This window comes from Herpailurus yagouaroundi, unplaced genomic scaffold, assembly GCF_014898765.1.
Source record: "Herpailurus yagouaroundi ecotype Mexico unplaced genomic scaffold, PumYag 195, whole genome shotgun sequence".
NCBI lineage: Eukaryota > Metazoa > Chordata > Mammalia > Carnivora > Felidae > Herpailurus > Herpailurus yagouaroundi.
The window spans coordinates 15331161-15348551 of NW_024412426.1; the positions used below are offsets into that span (position 1 = coordinate 15331161).

General features: G+C 40.8%; 1 long non-coding RNA gene across 5 annotated transcripts in view; it reads left to right on the plus strand.

Annotated features, from left to right (window-relative positions):
• LOC121011887 (uncharacterized) overlaps window positions 1-16210 on the plus strand; it is a 65748-nt gene extending 49538 nt beyond the window's left edge. For all 5 annotated transcript variants that reach the window (XR_005781825.1, XR_005781827.1, XR_005781829.1 and 2 more), the window contains 2 exons: window positions 13965-14491; window positions 16055-16210. This is a non-coding gene — a long non-coding RNA (uncharacterized LOC121011887). The remainder of the gene's footprint in view (window positions 1-13964; window positions 14492-16054) is intronic.
• Window positions 16211-17391: the final 1181 nt, after the last annotated feature.

Genomic DNA, 17391 nt, shown 5'->3' on the forward strand with positions numbered 1-17391 from the left:
GTACTTGGGTGACTGCTATTTGTTTCATGGCATTTTGGGTACAAAGAAGTTGGATTTAAAAAAACAAGCTATGGCATGAATTGTTTGGAAACAGGTCAGGTAGAAAGAATATTTTAAATGGGGAAACTGAGGGTGATGTAGAGAACATAAGGAATACTGACTCTCCTCCAGCAATATTTGATGGTGGTATAAATTAGAAATTGTCTGATCTTAGGCATTCATCAGTACCAAGAAAAGCTTAGGAATCATCCTGAGTTTTGTGAGTGCTTTTTATACCTGACCCATGTCTCTGAAAATGTCACTGTTTGTACCAACCAATGACAATATCATTTGGGAAAGCAGTTGAACAGACCAGAGACAAACAGACCTCCACCAGTCATTTCTTCTTGGCAAACACAAGAATGCAAAAAGAATAAAAACACTCAGATGGAACCCACAAGGACGTCTGACATCAGGGCCTAATTAAAACCTTTAGAGGTCCTAAGCACTGAAAATAATCAGGTGCCCACCTCACCCCATGTAATTAAAAAAAACTTTTTTACAAAATGTTAGAAAGAGCAACAAAATCCTGATTTATTTTTCAGTGATGACCACTACAGAACTTGTTTTAGACATGGCAAATACCAAACTCTTAAAAATGCTGTACGTGTTTTCTGTGTGTTCCTACGTCTGCCAGTGTTCTAAACACCACATCTTTTGAGTAATCCGGCCCTGTCTAGGATACACAGTACAACTATCTATTAACTAACACAATCTATGAAGGGGGTAATCTTTAGCAAATCAATTTTTGTGTGTCTCTAGTAACTATAGAAACACTAAGTGACTTCACCCTAGCCAAAGAAAATGATCACTTCCTTAGCTTTGTGGTTCTAAAGAGTCCTCAAAAGATGCAATTAAAAAAAAAAAAAAAAGGCCAAATGATTCTAGAGGAGAGATTTTTTTAAAGTGATTCCACTGTCCTCATACTACCCTGAGAGCAATATTGTAATTGATCAACATGTAGAGGTTACACTTGCCCATTTTCATTTTGCCTCTGGTATAATCAAGGTGCCAAGACATCAGTTACAATCGCCAGAGCCTATTTAAGACTCTTGTGAGCAAAGACAAATAAATCCAAAATATATTCCTAGTTGCCCATCATCTCAATATGGATAAAGATGACTATCATAGCTTCTGAATGTCTCGCCATTATTCGTCAGGGTTGATTGCTAGTATTAAGAATAAGAAATATGGAAAGTTTTGTTTTGGTTTGGTTTGGTTGTTTTGTTTTTGTTTGTTTGTTTGTTTGTTTGTTTTTTGTCACTTTCCCATTGGCCTCTAACAGGACATACTTAGCAGGACAACTAGGCAGGATCTAGAAGTTTAGAAGCTAGTAGTCAGAAAGTGGGCTTTGGGAATTCAAGATTGCTGAGGTGCGATGTCTGAGTGATGACATAATATGGAAGGTGGTCCCGGGAAGTAGATAACTCAAGTACAGCGGAGGACAAGATCACTAGGGTTAAGGAGGTACAAAAATAGGAAGCTAAGATATTGAACTCTTAGGATGGTGGTAGGAAGTGAGATAAAGAGGACAACTGTAAGTTTAGCTTCAAAAGCTTTGGGGAATGAGGGGCACCTGGCTGGCTCACTCGGCAGAGCACGTGACACTTGATCTTGAGGTTGTGAGTTCAAACCCCATGTTGGGTGTAGAGATTACTTAAAAATAAAATCTTAAAAAAAAAAAAAGCAAGCAAAAAAAAGCTTTGGGGGATGAAAGGAAACAACCAGGAGGTTGGTTAGCGGCAGGAAGGGGGAGAGGGTAGAGCTCATCCTTAAGAGAAGGATGAACTTTTACAAGGCAGTCAAAGAATGATGGTCTGGAAGTAGCATTGGGAGGCCAGCCAAATGCCAACTGCTGCCTCTTGACTCTTTCAACGTAACAGCAGAACAGAGAGAAAAAACAGCCCCAACTAGGGAATTTGCAGGGTACATCCTAGCTTTGAAGAAGACTCCTTCATTCAAGGCAAGAAGTGGAGAGTAAACTTCCAAGAAGAAAGAAATATTAAGAATGTATTTTATTTACAATAGAATAATGGTCCCTGATGGCTCAGTGGAAAGGGTCATGAAGAGGTTTATAGCAATACACGCAAGAGATGAGAAAGGGGCTTCATAGCAATAAGCTGGAGAAGTTAGAAAGTTCTAAACCATCAAGGGGAGAAGGGTAAAAGAGAGGATAGGTGACTAGAAACATTTTCCTTTCAACCGGTGACTAAGGATTATGGGGATTAGAGAGAGATGGGCTTCAAGTATTATACTTTGGTGCATGGTTTTTTTTCTGCCCCGTTTAGATACAGGTTCTGTGAGAGATGTGGGGCACATGACTGGCTCAGTTGGTACAGCATGCAACTCTTGATCTTGGAGTTATGGGTTCGAGCCTCACATTGGGTGTAGAGATTACTTAAAAATAAAATAAAATAAAAAAACCCACAGAGATGTGGTGACAGCTGCAACAGGAGAGGCCATAAGTCATGTTTTCGGAGCTATGTCTCTGTCTGAGATGATAGCGACAAGTCTAGTTACAACAAGGTTTCTTTCTAAGTTTGTGAATCAGCAAAGGGGCCATTTCTCCATTTCGTGAGAATTCAAATCTGTCAATCTCTTTGTTTTATTCCTTGACTGTCTTAGTCCCAAATCCTGCCTGGGACTAATGATTGGCATCCAAAGTACTCACACCAATCTCTTCCATTCCCTTGCACCCTACACATGCTACAGATTCAAGCTCAACTGAGCCCTCAGACTCTGTCGATCCCTTAGCTTGTCTGTGGTCATCCCCGTTCTGTTTAGTAAATACACCCGAGCTTTGTCTCTCTCCGCAAGACCTAGTCAACACCCAGCTCTCGTTCCCAACAAATGTTTCTGTCTCCCCTTTAAAGGAGAAAAATGGGGGCGCCTGGGTGGCGCAGTCAGTTAAGCGTCCGACTTCAGCCAGGTCACGATCTCGCGGTCCGGGAGTTCGAGCCCCGCGTCAGGCTCTGGGCTGATGGCTCGGAGCCTGGAGCCTGTTTCCGATTCTGTGTCTCCCTCTCTCTCTGCCCCTCACCTGTTCATGCTCTGTCTCTCTCTGTCCCAAAAATAAATAAACGTTGAAAAAATTTAAAAAAAAATAAAAATAAAAAAATAAAGGAGAAAAATGAAGGCCACTGAGCAAGAAATCCTTCAAAATCCCCACCCCACCACCATCTTTTCTTTTCGGCCAGAGGATCAGCAGTCTCTCATCTTTTTCAAAAGCCAAACTCTCTCACCAATTTCAGGGCTTAAGCAATTGTTTTCTCTATTTTTTCTGTCAACCACACTTTTTATTTCTTTAAAAAAAAATTTTTTTTGAGGTTTTTAATTTTATTTTTGAGAGAGACAGAAACAGAGTGGGAGCTGGGGACAGACAGAGAGAGGGAGACACAATCAGAAGCAGACTCCAGGCTCTGAGCTGTCAGCACAGCCTGACGTGGGGCTCGAATCCACAAACCACAAGATCGTGACATGAGCCGGACGCTTAACCGACTGAGCCACCCATGCCCCCCTAAAAATTTTTTTTAATTTTTATTTATTTTTGAGAAAGAGAGAGACTGAGTGCAGGGTGGGGGGGGGGGGGCGCGAAGGGACAGGGAAACACAGAATCCAAAGCAGGCTCCAGGCTGTGAGCCATCAACAGAGAGCCTGACTTGGGGCTTGAACTCACAAACCCCGAGATCACGACCTGAGCCGAAGTCAGACACTTAACTGACTGAGTCACCACGTGGTGCAACCATGCTTTTTCAACACTGCCTCCTTTCTTCAATTTACATGTTAATCTCTCCCATCTAACCAAAAAGCTCCCCAAAAATGAACTGCACTAATATCTGGAATTTTCCTCGAAATGCATCCCCAAAATAAGATGGGCTGGTGGATGCATAGAGAGATACATGATAAACCAAATATAGCAAAATTCTCTTTGTACAATGTACATGGTGAGTACATAGATGTTCACTGTACAGTTCTTTCAACTCATCTGTATGTTTAAAAATTTGTCATAATAGGGGCGTCCGTGTGGCTCAGTTGATTAAGCATCCAGCTTCCGCTCAGGTCATGATCTCACAGTTCCTAAGTTCAAGCCCCGCATTGGACTCTGTGCTGACAGCTCGGAGCCTGGAGCCTGCTTTGGATTCTGTCTCCCTCTCTCTCTGTCCCTTCCCCCACTCATGCTCTCTTTCTCTCTCTTTCTCTCAAAAGTAAATAAACATTAATTTTTTTTAAATAAATAAATAAATAAATAAATATTTTTTATAATAAAAATGTTGGGAGGGGCCTCCTCAAATCATCATCCAATCTTTCTTCCTCCTTTTTCCATTGGAACTTTTTTTTTAATTTTTTTTAATGTTTTTTTATTTATTTTTGAGACAGAGAGAGACAGAGCATGAACAGGGGAGGGTCAGAGAGAGAGGGAGACACAGAATCTGAAACAGGCTCCAGGCTGTGAGCTGTCAGCACAGAGCCCGACGCAGGCTCGAACTCAGGAACTATGAGATTATGACCTAAGTCGAAGTCGGACGCTTAACGGACTGAGCCACCCAGGCGCCCCTGGAACTTTTTAAAAAAGTAGATTACACTCACTGTTTCCACCACGTCTTCACCTCCCAGTTACTATTTTTAATTGAGATCTTTAAAAAAGAGATAAAATGGGGGGCGCCTGGGTGGCTCAGTCCGTTGAGCGTCCGACTCGGCTCAGGTCATGATCTCGTGGTTTATGGGTTCGAGCCCCGCGTCGGGCTCTGTGCTGCCAGCTTGGAGCCTGGAGCCTGCTTCCGATTCTGTGTCTCCCTCTCTCTCGCCCCTCCCCTGCTCACACTGTCTCTCTCTCTCTCTGTCTGACAAAAATGAATAAATACTAAAAAAAGAGATAAAATGTAAATACAGCTGACATCCCCTTTACACCCCATCCAATCCCTTTCTCTCGAGGCCACCATTAATATGCTGTGACTGTTCTAACGCTGGTATGTATCCTTCCCATGCATGCACATAGTGTTGGGAAATCCTTTGATGAGTTTTTCTATTGGATTTTTGATTTGTCTTCCTGAAATTGTTATATACATAACATATCCTGGAATTTCTTTGTGGATTCAGTATTGTGTTTTTAAGATTTATCTATGTTCCTGCTCATGGATCTAGTCCATCCATCTTAACTGTTGAGTAGTTTTGGGTTTTTTTTATTTGTTTGTTTGTTTTTATCTTTTTATTTGTCATCTTCAATTTCTTTAATCAATGTTTTATAGCTTTCTTTTTTTAATATGAAATTTGTTGTCAAATTGGTTTCCATACAACTAGTTTTGTATCATTAAATAGTCCACTATTAATTTACACATTCCACTATTGATGGTTGTTTCCAATATTTTACGATTGCAAACAATAAAGCAGTGACCGTCCTTAAAGCAACTTTCCTGTGTATATGTATAAGTGTTTCTCTAGATATATGTCCAGAAATTGAATTACTATATTGTAGGGTACACACTTATTCCATGCTGCAAAATACTGGCAAATTGCTTTCCATGATTATTGTGTCAACTTATTTTTCCATCAGCAGAGTGTGAGAGTGTCTTTTCTTCACATCCTTGCCAATATTTGTTTAGCATTATCATATTTTTAAATTTTGCCATTCTCGTATGTATGAAAAGCAATCCAATTTTACATTTTGCATTTTCCTCTAGAGAGGTTAAGCATCTTTTCATATGCTATTGGCGATTTGGGTTTCACGTCTATGAATTGCTTGTTCACATTCCTTGATGATTTTTTTTTTCCTATTGCATTTGGTCTTTTTCTTATTGATTTTTTAAAGTTCTCTCTCTATATTTGCTGTGCCCTAATCTTTTGTCAGCTATTTGAATTGCAAAGATTTTCTCCTAGTCTTATCTTTTAACATTGTTTATGGTATTTTTTACTGAAATAGAAATTTTAATTTTGATTTATCAAATCAAATTTTTGTTTATGGCATAAGTTTTTCGTGTCTTAAGAAAGCCTTCCCTACTTGGAAATAATGAATATATTTTCCTCTATTGTCTTCTGAAAGCTTTATTATTCTGCCTATCATATTGAAGTCTTTACTCCACTTGGTATTTATTTTTTTTTTAATTTTTTAACGTTTATTTATTTTTGAGACAGAGAGAGACAGAGCATGAATGGGGGAGGGTCAGAGAGAGGGAGACACAGAATCTGAAACAGGCTCCAGGCTCTGAGCTGTCAGCACAGAGCCCGACGCGGAGCTCGAACTCACAGACTGCAAGATCATGACCTGAGCCAAAGTCAGCCGCTTAACCGACTGAGCCACCCAGGCGCCCCTCCACTTGGTATTTATGTGCACAGTGAGAAGGATCTAATTTTTCCTTTTATGGATCATCGATTGACCCAGCGCCAGTTATTGAATGGTCCAGCTTTTGCACTTTGCTTTGTACTTTGACTTCTCGTATGTGTTGTTCGCAAGCCTGCATTTATCTGTTTATCATCTAGTACCACACCGTTCATTTCTACTCCTTCTTTTTTTCTTTTTCAAAAGTGCCTTGCTTATTCTTTAAAAAAAAAAAAAGTTTAGTTATTTATTTTGAGAGAGAGAGAGAGAGAGAGAGTGTGTGTGTGTGTGTGTGTGTGTGGAGAGGAGGAGAGGGAAAAGGAGAGAGGGAGAGGGAGACAAAGAATCCCAAGCAGGCTCCACACTGTCAGCACAGAGACGGACGTGGGGCTCAATCTCATGAGATCAGGACCTAGCTGAAATCAAGAGTTGGACACTTAACCGACTCAGCCACCCAAGTGCTCCAGCCTTGCCACTTCTTGGCATGGAGTCTTCCATGTGCATTTTGGAATTGACTGGCTAGATTCCACAAAGAACCCTGTTGGTATTCTGACTGTAAATTTAACACAATCCTCTTACATTGAGGAGAATTGCCTCTGTATAATATTGAGTTTTCTCTTCAAGAACATGGTCTATCTCTCCTATTTTATATCCATCAACAAAAGTTTATGATTTCTGACCTATAGGTATTAGACATTTTTGTTAGATTTATTTCTGAGTATATTATGGCTTTTATTGCAACTATAATTTAGGGATTACTATTATTACATTTTCTAGTCGGCTATTGCTGATGTATAAAAACACTATTGGTTTTTGAACGTGCATTTTATATGCCCATTTACCTTGAAGTACTTAAAAGTATTGATTACACGTCAAAAGATCGTCTGGAATGCTCTGTGTAGATAATCATATTAGTTTCATGTAATGATTATTTTGTTTCTCCCTTTCCAATCCCTGCTTTGTTTTTTGGTTTTTGTTTTCTTGTTTAACTACATTGGTTTGGACCTCCAGGACAATGTGGAACGGAAGCAATAGCCATGCCTCGTTCCTGACTTTAAAGGCAACATTTTCAGGGTGTCTGGGTGGCTCAGTCAGTTGAGTGATTCTTGGTTTTGGCTCAGGTCATGATCCAGGGTTGTGGGACCAAGCCCCGCATGGGGTTCTGCACTGAGCGTGGAGCCTGCTTAAGATTTTCTGTCTCTCCCTCTGCCCCTCTCCCCTGCTAGTGCTCACTCATGCGCTCCCTCTCTCTCTTAAAAAAAAAAAGGCAACATTTTCATTATTTCACCATTAAGTATGATGTTCACTGGAGGTTTTTGATATTAAAGATTTTCTCATCTATTTCTAATTTTCTAAGAAGGATATTAAAAATCATGAAGTGAGGGGCACCTGCCTGGCTCAGTTGGAAGAAGCATGGGACTCTTGATCTCAGGGTTATAAGTTCAAGCCCCACAATGGGGTGTAGAGATTACTTTTTAAATATTTAAATACTTAAATATTTATTTATTTATTTATTTATTTATTTATGAGAACAAGCAAGACTGGCAGCATGGAGCCTGCTTGGGATTCTTTGTCTTTCTGCTTCATTCTCTTTCTGCCCTTCCCCTGCTCATGCTTTCTCTCTCTCTCTCTCTCTCTCTCTGTCTCAAAATAAATAAATAAGCATTTAAAAATTAAAAAAAAAAAGAGTTGGACACCCAATTAACAAGCCACCCAGACACCCCTAAATAAATACAATTAAAAAAAAGATGAAGGGGCACCTGGGTGGTTCAGTCGGTTGAGCATCCGACTTCGGCTCAGGTCATGATCTCGCTGTCCGTGAGTTCAAGCCCTGCGTCAGGCTCTGTGCTGACAGCTCAGAGCCTGGAGCCTGCTTCAGATTCTGTGTCTCCCTCTCTCTCTCTGCCCACTCCCCCCCCCCCACTCATGCTCTGTCTCTCTCTCTGTCAAAAATAAATAAACATTAAAAAATGAAAAAAAAATGAAATGATGGGGCTTCTGGGTGGCTCAGTTGGTTAAATGTCTGACTTTGGCTCAGGTCATGATCTCACGGTTTGTGAGTTCAAGCCCAGCATGGGGCTCTGTACTGATACACAGGCTTTGTCTCTCTCTGTTTCTCAAGAATAACTGAACATTAAAAAAAATTTTTTTTAAGATAAAAATTTAAAGTGAGTGTTAAATTTTATTAAATATTTCTTTTTGTGTTTATTAAAATGATCATTTAGCTTTCTCCCCTAATTGGATAACATAGTGAACTACATTAATAGATTTCAAAAAATAAAGTATAGTTTGATTTCTGAGATTAAACCCTGCTTGAATATACTGTATTTTCAATGAGTTGTAAATACTTGATTTAGTTTTTGTGTATCTATATTCATACATGGAACTAGCCAATAATTTTCCCTCGTGCTGTCCTCATCTGCTTTGAATATTCTTCCTGGATATTTAACGGGGTTGCCTCTCTACTCACTCTTTAACCCATTACCATTTTATGACAACCGCTCTCAAAATGATACCTAAGTGGATACATTCAAAGTATTTTCCTCTAGCCTATGTTGCAATGCCTCTGTTACATGTAACACAATTTATCTCTTCCTTATTAAAATTTGCTGTTTATTTTAATGACATCACACTCTCCTTGTTGTCTCATACATCTCTGAACACTTCTTCTGTCCTTTCTCTGTGGATCTGTTTTCTTCCTAGAACCATCCTTGGCCAGCACGCCTCTCAGTGCACAGGTGTTCCCTAACTGATCTGAGGGTATCCTCAGTGTTTCAACTCCCACCTGGACAGAGACGAATTCCAATGTTGTGCCTCCATCTCGGCTCTCCCTCCCCTCAATTCTAGTTTGTGCTGGCTCATTCTGGCTGTCCCAAGGACAGCCGGGACTTGGCATGTTTACAATGGAACTCTTCATCTTCTCCATTAAACTGCTTTCTTCTCTTGTAGATACCATCTTAGCTCATGACCTTGTTATCCGTATTTGTCATCCAAGAGAGAATTTTCTCTGCTTCATTTCTCAAACATAATCAATTACCATGCCTTTACAATTTAACTTCTTAAACATTCTCTTCTTTGTTCCCTTCCCTGTTCCCTTCTCTCCATCTTCACTTTCCATGCCTCAGATAGGGCTCTTTTTATCTTTTACCGAGACTAGAACAGCAGTTCGCTAACAAATCTCCTTTGTTTTGTCTGCTTCACATGTAGGTACAACCAGAGATGCTACGATAACCCCTTTCTACAGTCACTGAAGTAACTTACTTGAAACTCTGATCTTGTCATGTCATTCTTTGGCCTTAAAACCCTGTAGTATTTCTCCACTGCAGACAGGATGATCTACACTTTTTAACATAGCATTCAGAGCCCATCATTGTGTAGCCCTTACCTTTTTGTCTAGCTTCACTTACGTCTTAATCGTGTCTCCAGCAATTCAAAACTGCTTGGAGTTTCCTATGTAGCCTATGCATTTTTTTTCCTTCCATGCCTTTGCTAATGGTGTCTCTTCTAGAAGGCACATCTCCACTTTCACTCACCTCTCCTACTCCAACCCCAAAACTAATTTCCCTCCCCGTCTCTACCTGACTAACTTCACATCCTTTGAGATCCAATTTGGCTGCCAGCTCATGCAAAATGCCATCCCTGAGACACCTACGTGGCTCGATTGAGAGTCTGACTTCGGCTCAGGTCATGATCTCGCAGTTCATGAGTTCGAGCCCCGCGTCAGGCTCTGTGCTGACAGCTCAGAGACTGGAGCCTGCTTTGAGGTCTATGGCTCCCGTTCTCTCTGCCCCTCCCCTGCTCATACTCTGTCTCTCTCAAAAATAAATAAACATTAAAAGTAATGTTTAAAAAATGCAATCCCTAACCCCGACCCCTCTGGCAGGCTTCACTGGGTCCCTTTCTTCAATGATCTCATAAATGCCGTGATTATTACTATATCTTGCACTTACCATATTGCATTATAAATATTTGTTTGTATATCCCCACTGGATTACGAATTCATCAACAAAAGTACTTGGGTTTTATTCATATTTAAAGTTCAAGAACCTAGTAGAGTATCTGGCACATGAATATTCGTTGAGTTCAATGAATAAATGATTTCGTTGAGTTGAATACACTCTTTACAGAAACATTTTGGTTTTCTACCTATTCTTGCTAAAATTTAGTTTTCATTAGACTTCTCCCAGCACATAGACTCCATAAACTTATTTTTTTTGCTCTAGGAATAATAAAAAAAAAAAAACAAACAGTGACCTATCAGTGTGGTTAACATGATCCAGATTGGCGAATGGAACCATAGGGGAAAATAGAAACAAATAAAGCAAGATAGGATGATGCAAGGGGACGATCCAAACTGGAAAACACAATACCTATCATTCCTAATGAGGATTTTCCCTAATACTAGGGTAAGGAGTGACTAATATTTATTAGCTGAATCACAGAGTCAGGAGTTCTTGGATTATTTGTGAAGTGATATCCCCTTGAGATTTACATAAAGCTATCTGGAAACCCTGTCCCGTGTTTTATGGGAAAACCAGTGCTCGCCCCAAAACTCTCTGCAGTTTTTTCTGAGCTTTCCGTCCTCTTGGTAACCTCGGGGTTTGGTTCCTGGTTTCTGCAGAATTCCCCTTCTTCACTCTGCATCTTGCAGCTGTTCTTTTATTTTCATTTGGCACCGACCCAAGGGTAGGTTCCAGTCTCTCCTCCTAAGTTTCCCACCTTCCATTCATGAAAGGCAGCTGTGAGTAGTAGACTCTTCCGGGAGATGCGAAGATCGTGTATGCCGTAGACGGGAGGCACTTGGCAGATATGCATCGCTCTTCAGTGGCCAATTTAAAACTGAAAACTTGATTCCCTTGCTCTATTTCCACCAACCCAAAGTTGAGCCTCCTGACACTTTGCTCAGTCTTACTTCCCACTCTTCCTCATATACTCTTTCTCTTCCCTTATTTCCCAATTTCTTACGTGGAACAGTTTTGTGATCTTTCTGTTGATCTTTTCCAACCGACACAGACCCTCTACTTTCGCTCATTAGACATCTCCCAAGATACTATTCTAAACAAAGACAATTCCTTCCTCTCAAAGACCCTAGGGGTGCCTGGGTGGCTCAGTCAGTTAAGTGTCCTACTTCGACTCAGGTCATGACCTCATGGTCAGTGAGTTCGAGTCCCACGTTGGGCTCTGTGCTGACAGCTCAGAGCCTGGAACCTGTTATGGATTCTGTGTCTCCCTCTCTCTCTCTCTCTCTCTCTCTCTGCCCCTCCCCCACTCATACTCTGTCTCTCAAAAATGAATAAACATTAAAAGAAATTTTTAAAAAGATTCTTACGCCAGTTTGCAAAATAATATTTTCTCATTCCTCAACAATATTTCCACTTATAGCATATGCATGTTTATGTGTCAGGTAACTAAAAATTCTATGTTGTTCATTCTAATCCATGTAATTATTCTTCCCAACTAAACCTTTGATAAAACCTTGCGTAAAAGAACACTTTTAGTTCTTGCTAATTATTGGTGACTGAAACAGGTGGTCCCAACAAACACATACAGTCATCATCCTGGTATTCAGGTTGGGACAAACCAAACAGTAGTCTTTGTAACTGGACCTCAAAATAGTCTTAACTTAATGCCTTTAAATAAACATTCCTCATATTTGATACATGTTTATGCAGCCAAGCTGAATGGGTGTTTCTGAACAACAGTAAATATTGATGGTTCCTAAACTTCTGGAATCCCAATGACTTGAATTCATTCTCTCCCGCAAATATTTGTCAAGAGCCTACTATAGGTCGGGTACTGTGATAAACCCTGGAAACTGAGTGGAGAAGAAAAGGGTCTAACTTCCTGCTCCCATGGGGCTTGTATTCTAGCAGGAAACACAGTCAATAGGAAATAAGTAGATATTTATGCATTGTTGTATGTTCTATGAAGAAAGTCATCATGGTGAGTGGATGGAGAACAGGGGAAAAAAAGTACGCCCAGTCGGGTTGTTTGAGAAGTCCTCTCTGAGCTTTGCCCTGTTATCTGAGACCTAAATGGTGAGAGGGAGCCAGTCATGAAAAGAAAGGGGGAGAACAGCTAAGAGGCCATGATAATAGTCCATGGAGGCTTAGACTAGGGTTGTAGGGCAGTAGAGAGCAAAGGAAGGTGGTACAGTTCAGATATGTTTTGGAGGTAGAGCTATAGATCTTCCTCGACTTACCATGGGGTTACGTCTCAGTGAATCTATTGTAAGTTGAAAATATCATATGTAGAAAGTGCATTTAATACCCTAACCTACCAAACATCACAGCTTAGCCCAGCCTACTGTAAATGTGCTCAGAACACTTACATTAACCTACAGTTGGACAAATCATGTAACACAAAGTCTGTCTCCTAATAAAATGTTGACTGAGAACTCACAGTCTGTGAGTTCAAGCCCAGCATCAGGCTCTGCACCGACAGTGTGGAACATGCCTGGGATTCTCCCTCTGCCCCTCCCCTGCGCTCGCTCATGCTATCTCTCTGTCTCTCTCTCTTAAAATAAGTTAATAAAACTTTGAAAAAAAACAAACTAGTTTCTATTGAAAGCATTCCACTTTCGTATCATTGTAGAGTTGAAAAATCATAGGCCGAAACATCAAAAGTTGGGGATTGTCTGGATAGTAGTGTTTGCTGATAAGTTTTATAGATAGATAGGTAGATAGATAGATAGATAGATAGATAGATAGAGATACAGATATATAGATATAGATATGGCTAGGAAAAGAATCAGGGATAACTTCTGTGTTTGTGGCTTGGGCAGCTATGTAGTTCATTCGACACCAAGATAGAAAAGACTAGAAGAACAGACTTGGGTAGGGAACACTAGTTCTATTTTGGACCTATAAATTTGAGATGCTTCTTAGACACTCAAATAAGGATATTGGATATGTGAATCTGGAGTCCTGGGAAAGGTTCGGGCTGGAAATATATATTCAGAGCAATCAGCACACAGAGGCTATTTAAAGTCACAGAACTGAATGAGCTCTCCTAGGGAAAGAGTTATTCTTAGAGAAGAGGGCCCAGGACTGAGTACCGAGGCACGCCAACATTTAGAGGTCAGATAGAGCAACGGTAGACAGAAAAGGATTGAGAAGGAGCAGCCAGTGAGGCAGGATAAAGCCAAGAGAGTGTGATACCTTGAAAGTCAAGGAAGGGGTGGACAGTTACGTTAGGGACAGAGCCAGGTCCACTCTATATGGCACACCCAGTGCAAGGTTCTGCCCAATCTGAAAGCTTTCTGAGCCTGAAGATACAGGTGAAGAAAGCTTTCTAATATCAAACCTTCCAGGAAGGGTTTTGTAACCTAATTGGGGGTCTGCAGGGGCAGCAGCTCAGGGCATTTGCATGTGGTCTGGGTCTTATGGGCTCGTGATTGAACACGGCAGAGGTAGGCAGTGAGCAAGAGACTCCAGTCTGCCTTCATGTTGACATAAATTTTTTGGCTGATTCTTAGTAGATAATTCCAAAAGGTTTTTGTGATGAGAACAGAGTGTGAAGGCATGATTATAAAATTAGGATGGGAGTTTCACAATTTCCATGGTAAAAGCAGGATCATCTTTGTTAATTTGGGCCCAATTCTTTTTCACAGAAGGCATTGATCACTAGGAATGAAGAGGGGTGCCTCTTCGTCTTCCAGTTCCTTGTGGCGAAGTCCGGCTCCTGACGGTGGAAGCATCAATGGAAAGAAATAACTTTTCGTCCTATCTTACTATAAGCAGCACTGACATTCTAGAAAGCATTCCTTTGATGGCAAGTCCTGTGCCAATGTAGATACAGCCATTTTGATACAGGCTGTTTTGTTATAGTCAATTTGCTGACACACAGCTTTGACACAGTCATTTTGATGCCAGGAACATCTTGATGTGGCTGCCTTGAAGTGGCTGTTTTGATATGGGAACATTTTGACTCTGCCTAAAAACAAACCAATAAACTTTTCACTTAGAAAATGTTATTACCAAGTAATGTACATTGACTGATCTCACCCACTCCCTGAAGTAGCAGCCAGACTGCAGAGGTGGATAGTGGAAACCTTGATGGGGAAAAAAATCACCATGAGCGGGGGAGAAGGCTGGAACAGTGGACCAAATCAATAACACAAACCGAAGAAAGAGAAAGGTAATTAATTCTGGTTTTGAACCCATCCTAACCCAGCCCCTTAAAAAAGTCAGTGCGTCTCAGGGCACCTGGGTGGCTCAGCTGGTTAACGTCTGACTCTTGATTTCAGCTCAGGTCATGATCTTGTGGTTTGTGGGTCTAAGCTCCAAGCCTGCTTGGGATTCTCTTCCTCTCTCTTTCTCTGCCCCTCTCGTGTGCTCTCTCTAAAAGGAAAGAAACTTAAAAGAAAAGAAAAATTAAAAAGTCGGGTCATCTCTATAGCACTGAAAGGGGTTTATTCAGCTCCGCTCTAGGAGAACACCCTGCCCCTCCCGAGAGCTTGCAAGAGCTCTGCCACGACCAGGCATTTCTTTCTCTCTTTCTTTTCTTTGAACAGGAGAAAATCAAACAATTTTAATAACATGTATATGTCCTGTAAACAGGGGAGATAGCTAGGAAAACTAAGAAATTTTAACCAGGCATCTCTCGGACAGGACACATATCAATAAATGAAGGATAAATGGCACCCTTGAGCAGGGAGGTTGAAAAGAACTGTGACCCTACACACCCAAACAGAAGACAGCAGCTCCTGGCTGTCAAGTGACAGGTGTGGGCAGGGGCGACTCAGATAGTGGGGTTGATCCAGGGTTGATATTTTGTTATTCAGATGTGACTAGACAATAGAGAAAAGGAAGTAAAATGCCTTGGGCTCCTTGTCCCGCTCATGTTACCAGGGATCTATTATCAAGTGTCCTATTAGTTGAGTGGAGAATATAAATTGACTTCCTCTAAAACAAATTTTTTTTTTTCTCTCTAAGAATTCTTCTTTAAGCAATAACAGAACTGAAATACTCACTCTGGGAAACCAGTTAAATCATTAATATGATTAATGGTGTCATTTCTCTAGTACTAGGTGTTCATATCATTTCAGCTTGTTAAATAAAATATTAAATGTTTTCAAAAGATGAATCTCTGTCTATTTCTGCCACCATTATCCCTTTAAAGACTTAAAATGTTATTTAATTGATTTGAAGATGTACATGGAAGATACTGAATGATGTATAATGTGAAACTCTATAGGGCACATGAAATGATTCCTGGAAATATACATCCCCCCCCCACCCCCGCCCTCAAACCCACCTTATATTGCAAGTATTTCCTATTTTGTTTTAGTTCCAATACCTTCCAAACTCTGATTTCAATTTAGGTCAGCAGATATGTATTAAATACAATGATGTGCCAGTCATTTTGCAAGGTCCTACAGGGAACAAAAATATAAATATGAATAAGAAATAGCCTCTGCTCTCCGGGAATATATTGGGGGAGATTAGGCTTGACTCTAAACAAAACACAAAACAAATAGAGATATCAGTAGGCCCTCTTATGCATTTAAATACCATCTGATAAATTTTAGATGCCATAAGCTGGCATAATCAAAATGATTTGGGACCACAATGAATGGCGCAATTAAACCCTACTGGGACAAAGAAAGAGAAAACGGCATTTTCACTGAGATAGTCCCCTCCGTGATAAGCACCGTGCTAAGTGTTTTACATATCTTATCTCAGTTAATTCTCCCAACAGCCCCATTTTCCAAAGGAGGAAACAGCGGCTCAGCAACAGGAGGTATCTTGCCCAAGGTCACCCAGCTCAGATTTGGCTGGGAGGCCAACATCAAACCGGGCAGACGCCATACTCATTCCAGACCCCGTGAGGAAGAAAGCGGCAGTATGGGTTATAGTTGAGGCGAGAGAATTGGCCACTCCTGACACTAAAGCTTGAAAGAATGACTTGGGATTATTAAAACCCTATAAATAGAGGGGGAAACGAATGGTAATCATAGCCAATGTAGATCCACCACTGAGCAACTCAGTGGGCACATGGATCAAAATGGCTATTTGGCAAATACAACTTTTCATAAGCTTTGTTGGGTTGTCAATGAGAGCAATAAAAAAAATGATAAAAACATAATCTTTACGTTTTAAACTGACTGCACCAATTCTTCAGCTTCTTGAATCTAGAAGGTACCTTTTCTTCCACTGAGAAACATTAATAATAATAGCTAACGTTTATTGAACACTTACTAACGTTGGGCTCTGTGCTGAATATATAGAATAGAAGCTGAGATCATGAATTTAGAACCAGGTTGATAAGGCTCAACTCTTGGTTTCACCATCTATTAGTTATAGGTGTTACTTTACTGAGTTACTTAACTGCTCTGGGTCTTAATCTCCTCATCGGAAAGGTGAGTCTACTTCATAGGGTCTGATAAATAAACACCCAGTAAAATGAGCTATTATTATGAAGTTGGAGTATGTTTAACTACAATCCCAGAGAGGAAGGGAGTTTCCTGAGTACACCTGCCATGGATAAACCCAAGCTTCCTTCGTGGAGCTCATTCATTGCAAGGTGGGGGTCATGCACACAGGGTAAGCAGAAACGGGTGAAGTCACAGAGCATGTGGCCATCACTTCTGGAAGGCTCTGTGTGATGGGGGGGGAAGTCTGTTATTAAAGAGAAGTCCTCAAATGATGCCAAGGGGAAGTTGAGCTGGCGGAACCACAGATGGTGAACAAGATTCCAGAGAAGTCAGGTGGTCTGCTCCCACTCGTGCCTGGCTCCTCCAGCAAACCCCTCCCTGTGTCTCTGATAGCCAGTCTTGGAAATAACCCCCAATGTTCCTCGTCTCCTGTAGTGCCGTTTTCCTATAGCCCCCTCCCACATTGTACCAGGGACATAATATGGCAAAAGAATAGGGCAGAAGTGATGATATGACACATCCAAGATTAAGTAATAAAAGATATAGTGGCTTCTGTCTTGGTTTCTCTCCTCTTCTCTCTTTCAGATTACTCTGGGGGAAGCCAGCTGCCATGTCTTGAGTACCCACATGCTGAGAAACAGACTTCCTGCTAGAGGCCATG